This window comes from Pieris brassicae, chromosome 7 (assembly GCF_905147105.1).
Source record: "Pieris brassicae chromosome 7, ilPieBrab1.1, whole genome shotgun sequence".
Lineage (NCBI taxonomy): Eukaryota > Metazoa > Arthropoda > Insecta > Lepidoptera > Pieridae > Pieris > Pieris brassicae.
This window is the reverse complement of record NC_059671.1, coordinates 15,911,433-15,929,690: the sequence shown is the minus strand read 5'-3', so window position 1 is coordinate 15,929,690 and position 18,258 is coordinate 15,911,433. Positions and strand designations below refer to the sequence as shown.

The following is an 18,258-nucleotide window of genomic DNA, read 5'->3' as shown; positions in this document are numbered from 1 at the left end:
CTTCACGCGAAAGATTAGCCACAAAGCCGGGGGCTTACCAGTATTTATAAGGAGTGTTAGCTGCACGCTGGGGGCGGGTCTCGCTACATTGCTACATCCATAGTTAAAATTTTGGCATAAAAATATCGGGAAAAATCATATTGAACCCTCTCTTTTATTAACTTAAAACCCCTCGTATTTGTAGCAGAAACTTTTATCCTTTAATGTAAAAATTTCGGAATGTATCGTATTTGATGACATATACATATTTGAACTTGTAATTTTTTAATGATATTAGTTACAAAATGTAATACGATTAACATCATTTAATTATCCTCGTGTTTATTTTAATTCACATCCGTACTCTTATTCTCTCAAATACACAATTAACATACTAATCCAATAAACAAATAAAACTTATTGGAGTTGACCCGAAACTGTAAATACGCCCCAGGTCGAAACCCAAACTATACAATAACTTACACCGAGGATAATTGCTCTATCTTTCTTCGGTAGGAACAAATTTTTATGTAAGCAAATGTTTTTAATGTAGTTTTTCTATCTGTATACTGCAAATGCTAGTTATGAAGTTCTGTTCTCACCTATGGGAGGGTCTCCCCAGTAGCAGCTCCTTCCGCTTGACCGGTTTCAACGAAGAATCGAAGTCGAATTATCGACAATCAATAACTCTACTCTCTGAGCGGCTTGATCCCTTGGTGTTGTGTAGAGCTGTGGGGCGTCTTTACATGTTCTATCGCATTTACTATGGAGAGTGTTCGCAGGAATTGTTTGGATTAACATCTTCAGCTGTGTTTCATTCATACGGGGGTATTCCTCGATGTCCGTTGTCCAAGAACTGAAAATTCTTAGCCACCTTTTGCCGTGCACCACCACTGTCTGGAACCAGCAGCTGACATAAGTATTTCCTAACCAATTCGACTTACAGTCCTTCAAGAAAAGAGCATACAAATTCTTATAAATTCGACGTGCCCTTGTATGATATTTCGCTTTTTAACAGCACAATTATTAATGCTATTTTAATTTGACAAACAAAATAGTTGCAATATTAAATAGTGGCGAGTTCAGGTAGATAATGAATACAAACTGCAGGCCGGTTAACGCCGCAGTAAATTAAGCCTCGCTGCCTGGATTCCTGAGAACGGCAGACTCCCTGGCGAACCATTCTTGAACCTTTTGAAACGACCTCAACCTACCCTAATAAACAACGGATAGGATTTTTACAAAAACACGAGGGGCTGAATTGGGTCGCGTTGAATAATATCCAGAACAGAAGCAAACCACTGCGCTGAATAAGTATGAAGTACAGCTGAAACTTCCCCTTCCGATACGATAACAAAATTGATTAAGTACCTTTACCAGCTATTTAAAAACCCATATACCATATTTTATTAATTATTAATGCGCTTAATTGTAATAATTAATAAGTAATTTCAAAAAATAATTTCATTTTCCTTTCCATTCGTGGCTACCATTGTTCATTAATAGCAAACTATAATGACGTAATATATTAAAATTCATTTGAAAGTATTAAATCTATAATTTTGTAATATATGTGCGGTTATTTATATAAAACATATATTTTAAGTATCTGTAAGATACTTTCTTCAATGGATCGGGTTCCTTATCTACTAACTACACGTAATTGTTTAACATATATAAAATATATATTCAATAATAAATAAAATATTCTTTTCACAAACTCTAGTACTGCACTTAGAAGATAATTTCGTCTCAAGAGATGAAATGGGTGCTTTTAGCAATTGCCAACTCATTTGCCGCTTGGAAATCAATCGATAAAGGTCATCGGCATCAACGGACCCTACTAGCATTAAAGCCCCTTTGATCACCCTTCGGAATTCCTAGAAGCAGCATTTTCCATTCCACCTGCGGCTGCGGTTTGTGCTTTATAAATTGTTAGGTTTTTCCCTCCATTAATGCAATGAAAGTCAAGAAAATCTACGCGGAAACGCTTTTGTATCTATCTCGGGCTTTTATGATATTGTTAAGTGTATCGAGCATTAAAGCATTATTCAATAAGTAATATTTCCAATCAGTCAATCAATGGTTGAACTTTGTCTCTTAAAAAATAATGCTTTGAATAGTACTTTTATTGTTACATGTCATACTTGTAATTCCAGTTTCGGTATATCTCGTGGGTAAAGATGTAGTTAATTAGATGTCAAACTATCCATCTAGTCGTTACTTAATTTTAATTATTTTAATGATAACAATAGCGCTTGTTACAACCACAAAAAAATCAAAAATGAAAAAAAAAATTTTTTTTTTATTAATTTAGGCGAGTGCCACATTAAGTGCACAGTGCCACTTATTTCACTCCAGAATAATCATTATAGGATACTACGAGTGTTTTACAGTATTCTGGGTCATCGAGACTCTTTCGTGACCACCACCACAAATTATGAAACGAATTTGCGTTTCTATCCGTTAAACAAGTGTTATTAAAAAATAATATTATGCACGCTTATTCGTTCCAGATTACACGTAATATATAGAATGGATAACCATGATATTCAAGCTCTTTAAGACCGTACTTACCAACCGACCAAAAATATGGTGGCTTCAGTGTGCGACACCCATCTTTGAGTTCGTAGGTTCGATCCCGGCTGTCCACCTATGTGATTTCTGTCTTTGTGCGCTTTTAACTTTCTCTCCAACGGTGATAGAAAACATCGTGAAGAAACTGTCTTAGATCCAAAAAGTCGACAACGTGTGTCAGGCACTTCAGACCTGCCTGCTTGATCATTAGATTGACAAATGATCGTAAAACAGATACATAAATTATACATAGAAGTTATCAAATAAGACACTTGAACATACATTTAAAACATAATTCTCTTTAGTTCGTTCTACTAACCTGCGGGCGATGTAAATCACTTGTTTTCATGTTGCATTGGATAACCCTTTAAAATGTTACCGTGAATTTCTAAGAGTAAGAACGCGAACACGAAACTTCCTTTCCAATTTTCTCCCGATGGCCATTAGGATGAGAAATGTAAAGTAGATTCCCCGACGAAGTCGAGATATGTGTTCGAAAAGAATGAAATTTCAAACTAAACCGGCGCAGCACTACATGTTCCAGGAAATGAGTTCACGTTCACTGAAAATTATTCACATCACTATTCTTCTATGTTTTGCTGAGTTTTCAAAGTTTTAATTACGCATTTTGTTCGTGGGATGTCATTGCTAAAATGTTTGAGGGTTGCCATTAATATTAAGGCATATTCTCAATATTGTACTAATTATCAATTCTTATAATTTACAGCCCTCGTCTTCGCATATGTATATACAGATATAAATTATTCCCGCTTTTATTTTACTATATTTTATCTAATCGTAACCACCCTCTTAACCAATATGCAGGCTGTTTTAGTGATACTATTTTGACCAATTCGGATTTCTTAGCCCTAGAAGCCTTCTAGTTATCAAAATTTAAACGGTAAATATGATAAGAATTTCTGCAACTTTTAAGATTTCTTATTTAATTTATTTAAGAAATAATATAAAACCATCCTAAACCATAATTGAAACATCACAAAAGTCAAGTCGTCAACAGGTTACTTGAGTCGACTTGACAGTCTGTAATTTGGCCGGACCAAGTTGCGGTCCGGACCCAACGGTTATTTGCAATCCCTCAACTAACTTTAAATTGCTAGCACTAATGTATTAGATGACTCTATACCATTAACCTCAAGACATTTAAAAGACTAGCGAAAAATTCAATTACAGAATATATAACATTTATTTAAATTTAAAACGTCATCTCGTAGAGATTTTTCTGGCAGATGCATGGTGAACTGATGCAGGAAATAATAAATGAATTGCTATTTTTATTACATCAAACATAGCTTTAATGTATAATATAGATCGTAAGTAGCTTAGTCAACAATATGCATCAACTTGTAAGTAGATTATTAGTATAATTAAGAATACTCGGTTTAAAATACCTCTTGTAATCGGTTAGGTTTCTTACAGTTAACGACATAAAAAGAAATAACATTATAAAAATCCCAACCAATAAATTATGTGGTAGCTACATCATTTTCCTAGATTGTTTCTGTTTTAAAAAGAAAATCGTAATTGCGTAAAGGCTTAAGCGCGAAGCCTCGAAAAACACCATTATTTCAAATTAAAATGCGGTAGTTTGCTAAAAGAAACAAATTCTTATTACGCGATGCGAGTTGAACGTTCCATTTTTTACCTTTATTTCCGACCAACAAGTTATATTGTCTATACTATTAAGTAACATAGTAAGAAAGCAAGTAGCTGTGAATTATTAGACAACAAGACACATATTGTTAAACTGAGCATACACGAAAGCCGTCGTACATGCTATAATATTCAAAAGATTCAGTTAGTAAATCATATTACATTTAACAGCTTTCATATTTCTTTTAAAAGTACACTAAAATCGGAAGATATAAAATAGATTTTATTGTGAAAAATGTTTGTCATTGCTGTGAACACACCGTTTAACTATAAGCTGAAATTCGCGACTCTCGGGTGTAATATTGGCAAAAAGTTGGGGGGCCATGGATAGTTGCGGGGTCAAGTTAATGATATCGCTGCCATTTGTGGACGAGACCCGCACCGAATTGCGCCGGGGCACGTTAATGGGCATGGCTATAGCGCTCTGAATATTTTAAAGGACATTCGCTGAAATTACTACAAAAATAATGTCGCTCTGCTTGTACCGAATTACCAGAGAAACGGTTTAGAGACCGGCAATAAATATGCACGGAGCTTCCTATTACCTCTTTGAAGATTGCTTTTTCGGATTAAATGTTTTTGTATTGAATTGAGCAACGTAGTTTTTATATCGATTTGTCATAAAGAGAAACACTTAGAGAAAGGTTCACGTGCGGCAGTAAGGACGTTTCGTTCCGAGCGAGGTAAATAATATATGAGTTCCAGAGTTCAGATAGCAAGCCGCGCCCGCGCCTGTGTAGACAGGGGGCTACGTGCACTGCATAATGCCGGTTTGTACAAAATTCACACTATCGCTACCAGAATTTACTAGCACTCATCTCATTTGCTCTTGTTCAAATTCGCTGTATCAAATGCTTTTCAGGTTTATTACGAAGTCGAAACACACATCGAGGCAGCCCCCTTTATTTCAGAGGTTTAAATCTATTTCACAACTTTATTAGCCTTTCACAAGGCAACGACTAGTTTTTATATCCTATATTAATTGATTTTTCATGAATATTATATAGTGAATCCTATAGTATCAAAGATAATTAAACATGGTTGAGTGGAATTTAAAAAAATATAAGACATATTCCTTCTGTGATAATATCCTAAGCTAAAAAAATAAAATCTGTTATAGTCTTAGGTGTGACTGAATGTAGTAAGGTAATAGATATAGGTGTTCAAATATTGCAACACAAAAAGAGTGTTTTCGTATGACCAGGTGTACTCTGTTTCCATTCTCGTTAATATCGACAAATGGACTATCTAAAATAAAACAAAAAATAATTCAAACCTGTAGTTGACAAACAAGCGCGTCCAGAGAATATCGCAGCTTTTACGCACTTCGTAAGTCTATTAATTCCCTCCTGAAATATAATAAACATGACTATCTAAAACTAGTAGAACACAACTCTAAAGCTCCATATAAAACTTAAACCTGAATATCCGAGGCGGTTGTCTAGGTAATTTTAAATTCTTTCAATATTCCTAAAGTAGAAAAGTTGAAGTCGCGACGTGTGGACCCGTGCTGCATACGAATGCGGGTCAGGCATTCGGTAGAACTCGGCATGCCTCGGATGGACCTGCAATTTTCATTTCAATAATGCGCTTTCGTTATGTCGGATACGTTTTTTATTACCGTTTGCTTTTACATTGTATATTTTTTAGAACACTTGCAATCTCTGAATGGATTCGTCTAAAACGAGACGGGCATTTGTAAGAATAACTATTTTGTTATTCAATATTTCTTTGGATATTTTTAGACTAGCTATGGAGTTGCATGAAATCCTAATAGCTGGATGTTAATACTAGTGTCTCCATTCGTTCTTTACTCTTTTGTTTTTGTTTTTAAATAATTTTTGTATATTAATTTTTACTTAACATGTAATTTCATTTCACTTTGTAGGACATGAGGTTATATAGACAAAACAATTACATTTTTGCTAGGTATCGGAGCTAGTACCACCAAGGCATAGGCCTAGACCAATTACAAGGCCTGTCTTAACCACAATACTAGATGTATTGTGGTTAAGAAAGAAACCACACACACACACATTCCCACAGAAACATAATTAAATTTGGTACAGTGGTTTTGGCTTGAAATAAAGTATTTATAAACTACAGTTATATTAATAGTATGTTCATCAAGCAGAAATTGAATAGAATCATAATAAAAGCAAATAAAAAGGAAAACTGATTTCCCATTTTCCTTTAAATCGGCAAAGTGAAGCAGACATTGTTATCTGATTGCAGATCTGTCCCCAAGCTGTCGTTCCAGGTTTTGTAGACTTGCTTTACAGTGAAACTATCTTGATTCTAAGTATTATAGTCGCTTTTACACGCGATTTGGTCCGCCATTTTGAATTTTCACAGAATCATTATTCTGTCATAAATGCATAGTAACTTATTGTCTGTTATAATATTGTTGTTCGTACACCATAGAGCATAACCAATTGTCAGCATAATCGATCAGAAAATCTTTTTTTCAGAATTTTATTTATTAGCTCTAATTTGATTTCTCATGATAACTTTTCCAGTATTGGTTATTCCAGCAATGGTATTACAATATATTGTATGCAATGATCCTGGAACTATGGAATCTGGATCCTGGAAAATCTGTCGGAATCCTGAAAATTCCTGGTTAATAATGACATTATTAATCCATCTTAATGAGTAGTTTGATTATGATTCTCATGAGCTACATAAATCTTCAGTTTATCATATTGCGGGATACTAATGTAATGGTGTTTACAAACTTACGGTGGTTGTATGTCTTTGCCAAGTCTTATATTAAGGTTGTATTTAACATATTAATTTATATATTAGTTTCAATAATGTCTCTCCGTACTGAGAGACATGAGTTGGCGTGAATAGTTGAAGTTTCAAAACTACTTTCTAACTCCGAAATAAACGAATATATTGATAACCTATTACATCGATAAGTATTAGAAAAGGCACTCACAAAGACCTAATTAATAACAACAAGAAATACAATACACATCATTATTACTAAAGGATAAAAAGGCTGTAATAAAGCTTACAATAACTACAGTAGTATGAATTTCAAACGCGCTGTTCATTCCCTTTTATATACCCCTCTCAATATAAGTATATAATAAGTAGGTGCATTTAATGTTTTGATTTTCATTGTAAGCGTATAGTAGGCTTTGTCTGCAGCTCGGCTTCTTATTAACGTGCATAAATATCGGCCCCCTTCCTCCCTAGCAGGCGAGGCGACGCTCCAAACAAATCAACCTGGGCTATACATAGTATAAACATAGGGTTTCGATTAAGGAATTTGCGTATTAAGTATTTTTAATTTATATTTTATTTGCTTTAGGATTTCGTTTGTAAAGATCTGTAGAGAAAAAAATAGCAAGAACGCTCCGCAGTGTACTCTTAAATTGTAAATTGAGTTATTTTTAATGTTTTTCCTCATAATAATTTGAAAAGGTTATTGATATTAAATGATTCATATATTTAATGCCAGTTAAATAAATAAAATATACAAAATGCTTGGTGTAACGTTCGCGGTACGTTTAGCTTCCATCCAATATCGTGCGTTATATTCGTTTTTATTTACAAAACATTAAACAGGCCGAAGCAAAGTTGAAATGTATTTTACTAGATTTTATTATCTGGAACGAGTAATTTTCCCCGTACAAACACTCTGCTTTGTTCGTTCGAGGGCTTCAGCCCGCGCTAAATTTGAATTCATGTTCCGAACGAGCTACATAAACTAATTACTGAGCAGAACCGAGCCAATGGCGGCCGGCACGCTACAATCGATAACTCACAATATGCCCGCTAGAGGGCAGCTATATCTACGCTACTGCGCGCCCACTCCACTCCTCCATGTTGCGCAGCTGACAATGACACTTTGCCTCGACGTCTACACATCCACGTACTTTCACATGAAGCGATAAATAAGTGTAAAATAACTGTTTTGAGCTCAAATTCCAACATTCATTTTGAGCACAAAATCCCTCAATAAATGCGGTTTTAATTATAAACTAACACACTTATTTTTGAGAATATATTTCAAAATGTAGATATAGCTCTAGTGTCAAATATTTCGCGTATAAGCATGACTATATAGAGAGAAGTATTGGAGTAAATTTTATTATTTAAAATGGAATTATTGTCTTATCAGAATGTATGCACGATAATGTGAATTAACCGCGCGCCCCTACAAAGTAGAATGGAGCATGCGCTCATGTAGTCAGCTGCTGCTTAGCTTGCTGTTCCGTATCGCGCTTCTAGCCCGCTTTCAATGTTTTCCGTTTTATTTTGTTATTTATGTGATGTTAACCAATTTTTTGAATAAAATTTATTTAGAATCTTTTAGTGGACAGTACTGTGCATTATTATTGTGGTGCTTGCTGCAAAACAGACGATAAACCCAGGTAAACGCCTTTGTATTTTTTGTTTGTCGTGGACATAACCTCTCTACCATGACGTATCTCACACATTTTACGATATAACACTCGTGTTTTGGATTGAATCACATCTTATTACGGATAAATACCATTCCTTTTACTAATTTCTTCGTATGATTGTATTTTTATTGCTGTCACCGAGAGGTTTTGTTCCATTTTAACCATGTTTTCGCTCTTGTATGTAAGGGCGGTTTATTTTGTTTATTTCACAAATGTATCTTATCGTTATCCGTGTCTCATGTATATTGATATACCTCTTAGTGATGTAGTTCATTAAAGTATTGTAATGGGTTTAATGTTGATATGAAGTGAATCACCATGACAATGCCCGCTTGATAAAACAATGGTGTTGTCCAAGATTTCCATAGGGGGCGCTAGTCGTCACAATATTGCAGTTTTAGTACACCGCATAATATGGAATACTGTTCTCTGATTCTGTGGTTTTATTTGACGTTTGATAATAAAATAGCATATAAATGTTATGGTATTAATAAAAAATAATTAATTAAATCTTTTAACCTTATGAAGGTATAGCGTAGGTAATGGAATATTTAATAAATTTGTTTTAGCGTTTTGTTTACTTATATTTCAGTTGTCGTTCCCGCCTATTTGTTCCTTGTAACTTTTTGTGTGTGTAATTTGATGCTATCTTAAAGATAAGTTGCTTGCGACTCTGTAAAAAATCCGGTATTTTATCAATGTTATAAGGTTAACGATTCAATAAAAGGCAGCAATAATGAAAACGTAACAAATACCACCTTTCAGATAGAATGAGTGAACAGATATTATAAATAATACATAACATATTTAATTAAAACCATAGTACAATGTCCTATACAAAAATCGTTAGTGCACATGAATAGCTTCACAACGTTTGCAAATGTCGACTTTTGTCGAAAATGTCCGTCTCGTCAGCCATATTCCGCTTAATGTTGCAATATTACCGTCGCCGGCCGGCGAGCATTTACATACATTAATGTGCACTGTACATGCGTTCAACTCTGTCCGTTTTGTGTGCGTTGCGAATTAAGTGTAATTGAGCCATTTGGACAGTGAGCCTTTTGCAACTTCGCCTTGACACTTGGTCAGCAGACCATCTATTTTTACACATAAATTTGAAATTAGTATATTCAAATGTAATTCATTAATTCGCTGATTCGATTATGACAAGTACAATGAATAAAGGCTATGAAAACTGTCATAAAATTCTCAAAAATATTTCAAGCGAATCTTAAAAAAAGAACCTACTTAATATCAGCATTTGCCGAATTAAATTCTATATGTGTCATAATACTGGTAGTTGTCAAGCATTCGAATTTCGAATTTAAAACGTGAATGCATTTTCAAAGTACCAACAAAATTTGTCCTGGCATAAGAAAAATAATATATAATTACTCTTAAACCAATTCTTGTATAGATGAAACAACCCCTTAAGAATATCCATCTTCACCCCCTTGAGAACAAACAGGCTCCATGGAATTTTGTTATTAGCGTTAGGGTTATTAAGAGACCTGCCTGATTGATAGTACCTGCACGGGCTGGGCTTGTAATCGCATTCATAAATTTACCTACCCCTTGGCACTGCCAGCTACCATATTTGCTTAGTATGCAAATATTTTCATAGTTTTTACCACGCGCTCCTATTATGACCAGCGCTGAAAATTTGATACACAGACTACTTTTATTTTTTTAATATAACGTGTCGAGTAGAGTGGCGGAGCTCGCAAGCTGAGGTCGTGCGTTCGAACTCCGGTAAAGGCTCATCACCTACTTGCCTATAAATAAGGATGATGGAAAAAGTTACAGAAATCTATAGCCAAGAACAAGGTTGACTGAGTAGTGCTTTCGAAGAAAAATGTTTATATTTCGACCAAATCATGTACACGGTATTAAGTATAATAAAATATTGATGTAACTTATTAATCAAGTTTTAATATGACTGCTGTGCACCGTTTAGGTAACCATATAATTGATATTTTCTTACTCTCTGTATAATAATAAAAAAATAAGTTTAAACTACAAATATTTGTATGAAAAATCCCTTACGTGCACGTGTGATATTGAGAAGAACATTGTGGTTAATTTTTATTAAACAGCCAATGCTTGCTACTTCAGCTTGGCCTTAACACGTCTTGCGACGTTTTGTATGCATTGATGGTATTCGTATATACATTTTTTTAAATTTAAATCTCTTATGCGTTTTATGAGCTCGCTTTGGCACACTAGTTATGAAGTGCCTGAATTATTTTATTTGGTTTCCAAATTATCTGACAGCGGGCGAGGTAATGTCACTCGGCGCTTGACAAAGCGACTGTTGGCACGGAGAGGATTTGCTCGCAGCTATGTAAACAAAGAGGGCAAAAAGGTTGAAAACAAAAAGTAATAAAAGTTTTATTTATCCCCAGTTTTATACTACGGAAAGGAATTATAACTTTATGAACACCTCATTATGTTAGAATGTCAACGTATACCGCGCTTTTTTAATTTTAACACTTTGTTGGATGTCAGACGACATTTGATGGTAGATAACCAAAAATAGACATTCGAAATTTAAAATAAATTGTTGTTGTCAATTGTCAACTGTTGTACCAAATACCTTCGGCTTATTTGGTCGAAGGCAATAGTCCAATTTGATGCCACGTTAAGCGAATATATATGATGGGTGGGTGGCTTATAAGCGAAGGACTGGCGAAATAGATACAGTTTACAGTGATATAGACGTTGGAACGTATGGTATGCTAGTTCATATAACAATCGCTCGCCAGTAAAAGTAAGAATACTAAAAGATAGGCTTCTTAAAGGAGTATGTTGGGCGATGCCTTCTTCGTGATTGAATATTGACATTGAGCGCGGGGCGGCGCCAGGTACCATTCGCTCTATTTTTTGACCCCGCGGTGTATCGCGTGGGGCGATCGACCTTGTACAACTTACCAACTTTAATGTACACGTAAAGAAAAAAAAAACAAACGAAAGCTTTCATATTATTTCATAACAGAGTTATTATAACCGTATTAAAAGTTACCTAATTTTTAAAACCTTTTTCTGGTTTTATTGATTTGTTTTTAAGGTAAATTTGGCATATTGTTTATATGCCTCTTAGATACATAAAATCACTCTTAGATATCGTTATCTAAGACATTTTTTCTTCTCAAACGCTGTTGTAGGTTAATTTTTATCCTATGTTTGCGCTTGACAGTTACCAAAAAACATTGAAAAACAGTAATCCACATAGTATTGTCTTTTGTTAACGTAGCTTTTACACATTAGGTAAACACTCTTTAAACGGATTGAAGCTATGTATTATTATTATAAACTTATAATTATTTACATAATTTTAAATTCAAGTAACCGTGACCACGCACGCTGTAAAGCACGCGAAAGGTCGGAAAAAAATTAAATTATGTAAATAATTAAAAGTTTATAATAATAATACATAGCTTCAATCCGTTTAAAGAGTGTTTTCTTAGTAATCCACATTCCAGCAGATGTCGCCGGCATAAATTTTCTTAACCTCATTACCCGACCACGAATGCTTAGCTAATGCCTTGAAATAATTAAATTTTAATACTGAAATAGTATACTAAATAACAAAAATACTGGGCTTCACATATTTATTCGGCTGTAGGTGTTTTTATCTATCGAAGTTTGCCATAGAGTCACTCGAGTAGCACTCGAATTAGGTCAATAGCAGTACAAAAGGTGTGGCATCAGATAAACGTATCCCGTTCACTAACAAAGCCCTGATTTTCGCCTCATTTATTGACGTGAAATATTGAAAAAAATCCGTTATTGTTGGATTAAACCGCGTGAATTTAAACAGTGAAGGCTAATACAAAGTAACACTAAGACAACTAACGAAGTTCAACCAATATTATAATTACTCATGTAATACTGTTAATGTAATGTTTCCATATAATTTAATTGTATACTTATGTTGTGAATGATTGTTGTTGTTGATGGGTTAAGGCTGTAAAGTGAAACTCATTTCTAGATCTCAACTGTACAATACAAAAATATAATTTTTACTACAGTTTGGACTCAAATAAATAAAAAAACTATGCTAGAAAAACATTATAATTTAGTAGAAAATACCAAATTAATTTGCTGCGCAATTGTTTACTTGTCAACTTACAGCCTTTAAAATGTTTAAACAATAACCAAATAGGCCAAAAAGACGCATATTTTTTGTACCACAGTCAACATATAGGTAATCATTAGGCTGTTTGCCTGGCACCCTTTAATGTGTTTGCTTTCTCAACAGTTTCATACCACGCCTGTGTTGCCATTTTGCTCCACGATTAGGGTCGCCTTCAGCTCCATATTCTCATATAAAACAAAGAACATTGGATGACTATAATGTTTGTATGACTATAAATTGGTTTGATATTGTATATGAGATCATCTTTTTGCTGTTTGATTAAGGCACTCTGAAGGTTGAAGATATGTGTATTTACTCACGTAGTTTAAAGGAATCTAGTAGCAATTTTTATATTTGTTTTAATTTTTATTTTATTACCTTGAGTATGTAAAACAAAAGGTGCTGTATTTATGCTGAGGCTGTTTTTCAAATGTCTGTAATAAAACTAATACAGGAGAAATTGAAAATTTAAAAATATATATTGAGCCCTACACCGACGACCGATCCAAATTTTGTTTTTATTTCTATTTTCGGGAACACGAAGCAATATGCGAAGTACGGCTGAAAACTTCGCGCGGGGGATATTCGAGTAAATAGTTTTATTCAGGGCCATTTTGACTTTTATTTTATTTTTCGTATATATTCCCTCGCACGGCCGTAAAACGTACCTGGGTACCATACTCGGTACGGCGGAATAACACAGCTCGGCTCACGAAAAATTTATTATTGAGACCTTTTTGCCGGCTCCATCGACAGACATTGCGAGAGCGAAAGTTATGAATGACACATGTTTTGAAATATTACCTGCACTGAACAGTTCCAGAAGAAAATTTCATTGGATGAGAAGTTTATTTGTCGTGAAATATGTGGGAGTTTTATGAGAGCGACTTTTACAATGCTATGGATCAAGAAATTTTCTCCCAGGTCTCTTTTGCACGATAATAAATATGACGGTGAATAAAAATATGAGGTGTGACAAATTGGATAGATAAAGTTTCTTATTTGATATTTTAGTGTCAGAAGGCAGTCACAATTCACTTTATGTAAATGTAAACTAGCCCCAATATACCATTTCTAAAACAGAAAATGTATTCCAATCAAAATATTTTTATCTGCTTGTTATTTCGTTGTACATAATATAAATATTAATTTCTTAGCTAAGTATTAAAAATACCGTCAAAAAAGATAGAGCATATTTAAATTTACAAAAAATAGGCACAAAGTATACTTACAAGTCAAATACTACGACAACAATAACAAAAAACTTTTTCAAAATCCCACTGTCATATTTTAATACAAACTATGCGCTCTCGGGGAGTCCCATAAACTCATGGATACATAAAATTAATATGTAATATAGAAATATGTAGAAGAAAGCACAGTATATAATTCAAACGTAACTGTCGACGAATTAACAAACATTTCGAGATAGTAATTGAAAGCGCCTGAAAACAGTTAACCTATTAGAATTGGTTACCTTCAAGGAGCACTTAACTGGGCGTATGTGACTGTATGATCGTGTAATTGGATTTTACTTGCCCAACGAGCAAATACTACGCTTCAACGGCCCTAGTCATCCTGATTCGGACATCTGTCCGACACATGCTTTCACTAACGTCTATTCACTACGAACCACCGAAGCAAGCTTTTCTAGCGACGGCGTTATTTGCTTAAAACTCAAGCCTTCAAATATCATAGACGATCGGTATCACTGCTTTAAGACTTTCGTCTTGAGTGTTCGTACGTTTATATTCGGTATTAGAACATTTTGCTTAAATGAATTTTACATTTAATTTGAATACTCTACTCCTATCTATGAAGTATCTTTAAAATTAATTAAAAAGGTTGGTTTTTCTATGGTAAAACACAACATTTTTGAAAATATTAATTTATGAAAAATGTTACACGTAACACGGGTCAGGCATTGTTTCCGTCATGACTTGTGACAAAATTAACGCGAGCCTTGTCCTTCCGGCCATATTTAGTTCGCACCCTCAGGGAGCGATGAAAACAGTTCGCGAATGTGGTCAGTTTTTTCTGCCAATTATGGAAATTCAGACAATGCTCTACCTGCTGCATGTAACAGTTATTCTCTTGGGACAGCGCTCAGCTTGTTCCTGTTTCACTTGTTGAGAAAGTTTCTAATTTCACTTTTCCTACGAGTTTAATCGTTAGCCTATGCAGTTTATATTGCCGGTTTGAATAACATCAATAAACACTAGTATTGGCGAGACAAAGTTTAATATTAATCTTGATCTCTGACTTGGCTTTGCTAGTAGTGTATATGTAAAGATTTATACATATTTAAAAACCTGACTCAGTGATATTATGACGGTAGATTATTAAGGGGCTATTTTTAAAATCAAGAAGTCTATATTGTGCTTATTCATTGTTATCTATCTTTTTACCAAAACCCTGAGAGCAACATTCGTATTCAAAATATCGTATGGTTGTTTAGCTACCACTCTTTTCTTATTTTAATTATGAAAAGTTCATTGGTCACACAAAAACGATCTATTAAGTTTTCGATGCAAGATGACAATCAGTACTATCCGGAAGCCCGGAATATTGCGCTCTGAGTCAGCAGCGATCAGAATATTCGCGGAACTCAACCCTCCAGAGGGGGTGAGTGGGCTAATGACCGTCGGTTGACCATCGAAAGTTACGCGAAACTGCACCCTCATGGCAGTAACATTTGAACTCTTAATACTTCATCCGATTTTGCAACCGTGCGTGTATGCAGCCTTTCAATCGGCACTGTTATTTTGATAAATATGCATGAACGAAACCAGCAGAATGGGTAACATTAAACGCCATGAAAATTTAATGTTTCCTCGTATGACTCATTTGTCGAAGGGTTCATTTTTTTACGATCTAGATCAATATGGTGTTTGTGAGGGAAGTGCCCCAACAATCTAGACCAAAGGGTTGGTCTAATTACTTCCATGGGCATAATTTTTATGTCAATTGCGTGTCCGATTTCCCCCTGGTACCTGGTGGTTTATTAATTTATATAAAATGAACCTTTTCTATGTTTTGTATTGGGATTATAGTCTATAATAGTGCAATTTCCTTAAAGTACTGAATTCCCATCATCATATTGGTTATTTATATCATCCCCGGAATTAACTAAGTCATGATCGAATGTGGAATTCTACACGCACAAGTCCTCTTTTCCAACCAGACAGCTGGGTCAGCAATATTTATTTATATAACACGTTGCATAACCGCTACTGAACAATCTGACTTGAATTCGGGGGTCGTTTTTATAATTATTACAAAAACGTGGACTGCGCATCTATTTTTCATTTATTTCAGAACCTATGAACATAAAACATCGAACGTTTTACGTTTAACAAACAGTGATAATTTTAATCTTACGAAAAATAGCTATACTAATATTTCTGACATGCGGATGCGATTTTTTGAGTTCTAGTTGAATTTATGATAGGTACAGAGGTCTATGATAATATATAAATATTTATTCACAACATATTATATATTTATAATTATCAGTAATTTCCTATTAACATCATGGTAATTTTCCTGCGCTTATTAGATGAATATGTAAATGGGGGTTTCCGCGCATTAAATTCAAATACAATACTGTTATTATCTTTTAGGCCATGTAACTGATTAGTTATTAATGTTTCATGTTTGTATCCTTGTGTATGAACCTGAATGAGCTTGTATGCATTATGATTTATAATTTTACATTGTACCCTCATCGGCATGATAAGCAACACGAGACAAAAATGTGTACCATTTCTTAGATATCAAATTGTGTTAAATGCAACTTTATATTTACTACCAGTTCGCAAGTCAAGGACGTAAATCTGGCAAGAACTGGCAAGAAACTCTCCGCCAATCTTTTTAAACGCTAAGTTTTGAGTCATACAAATTGTTTGAACTGCAGCAAATCAATCCCAAGGATTATCCTAATAACTAACTGACTGAAATATTCGTCAAATTTATAAAACGCTTTATTTATTAATTTACTTTTAACGAGAGCTTTGAATTTATTTAATGATGATTATCTAATTTCGCTTGGGAGTTTGTTATACAATACAATTTCCATTTATGGAGTTGTTTTATTTTCTGGAGCCTGGTTGGTAATACGCTTAAATCAGTTCTGTGCTGCGAGTATTATACTGGTAAAAGTCACCATTTGTTTTAAAACCGTTCATATTTTTTTGTATATACAACAAGGCTTCAAGAATATATTGACTAGATAGTTTCATATTATTTGATTCCTTAAACTTATTCCGTACCGACGACCTTGGGGAAACACAACAAATACTTCGAACAGCCCGCTTTTGCAGCACAAATATGGATTAAACCTCTGCAGCAGCACCCCACATTAGAATACCGTAAGGTATGACACAGTCACAGGCTTCCAAAATCTTGTTCTTTCTACGTACCCATACAAATTGATTTTATGCACATAATATATTCTTATGCTTGTCAGTATTGCAATATAAATCTATAAATGTTTATTCTTTATTATAACTATCATATCACCTTAGCCATCAATGTATAAAGAGTAGTGCTATAATGTAGTACGGCTAATTATTTAGAAAGGCTTTAAAAATTCGAACAATAAAGAACACTTAGAGTACATTCACTTTGCTACCTTGGCCCACGCAAGGTAACTGGGTGATATTATTCTGCCAATGACGACTTCGAAAGTACCTGGAGTCAAGATCCGGTTTTAATACGATATTTAACTCTGAATAATGTATTTAAAAATATCCTTTTGGTGTGGAGAAGATACGCCAAATTTGTTTTGATTATTATTTATAATTTTGTGATACAGTTCAATGTTTTGCTATTTTAAACACGAAAAACAGCAATTTTTATAACGTATACAAGTTTACACATTTAATTATATAGTGAATATTATATGACCAAGAACTAGGTTATATTACCGTTGGAACGTTATTGAAAATGTTTAACAATCATTGTCGTATCAAATTATTTACGATATTTTAAATGTTTAGTTTTTGGGACATATCTTAATATGGGTACATTAATAAGTCTGATTTCTTAAATGTAGACTACGTATTCTTGAGATTTCTCACTAAATAATAAGCAACAACCACAATCAACAGTATATAAGTGCATATGGTGCAAATTGGCACAATTATTTTTTGTTTTACGGTGCGAGTGTAACAAAAAGATTTTATTAAACCAAGCGTCGGTATTACAGCCACAGAGGCAATATGCACTCATTTAGTGCCACGTTGAATGAAACATAACACTAGAATGTCAGCGCCACAATGACTGTAAAGCAGCAAAAAAAAACATTACGTATATCTCAATATTTTTGTTGCATAATTTGGTAGATACAAATCTAGCATGTATAAAGGATACAGGTGAATACATATTTCGTAAATTGCTAGGTTTTTATGAAATGAGTATCGAAAAAATACACAAACGAATTTTGACTTTTGAATGCGATAGTCGATCAGA

At 34.1% G+C, this 18,258-nt stretch overlaps 1 protein-coding gene across 2 annotated transcripts in view; it reads left to right on the top strand.

Annotated features, from left to right (window-relative positions):
* Window positions 1-18,258, top strand: part of LOC123712198 (protein muscleblind) — a 144,846-nt gene that overhangs the window by 40,864 nt on the left and 85,724 nt on the right. Inside the window, exon 1 of one of the 2 annotated variants that reach the window (XM_045665187.1) lies at window positions 8,448-8,615. The exons of the other annotated variant lie outside the window; for it this stretch is intronic. The gene's annotated coding sequence lies outside the window, so the exon portion shown is untranslated. Of the gene's footprint in view, window positions 1-8,447; window positions 8,616-18,258 lie in introns of those variants that run through there. 2 annotated transcript variants of the gene reach the window in all.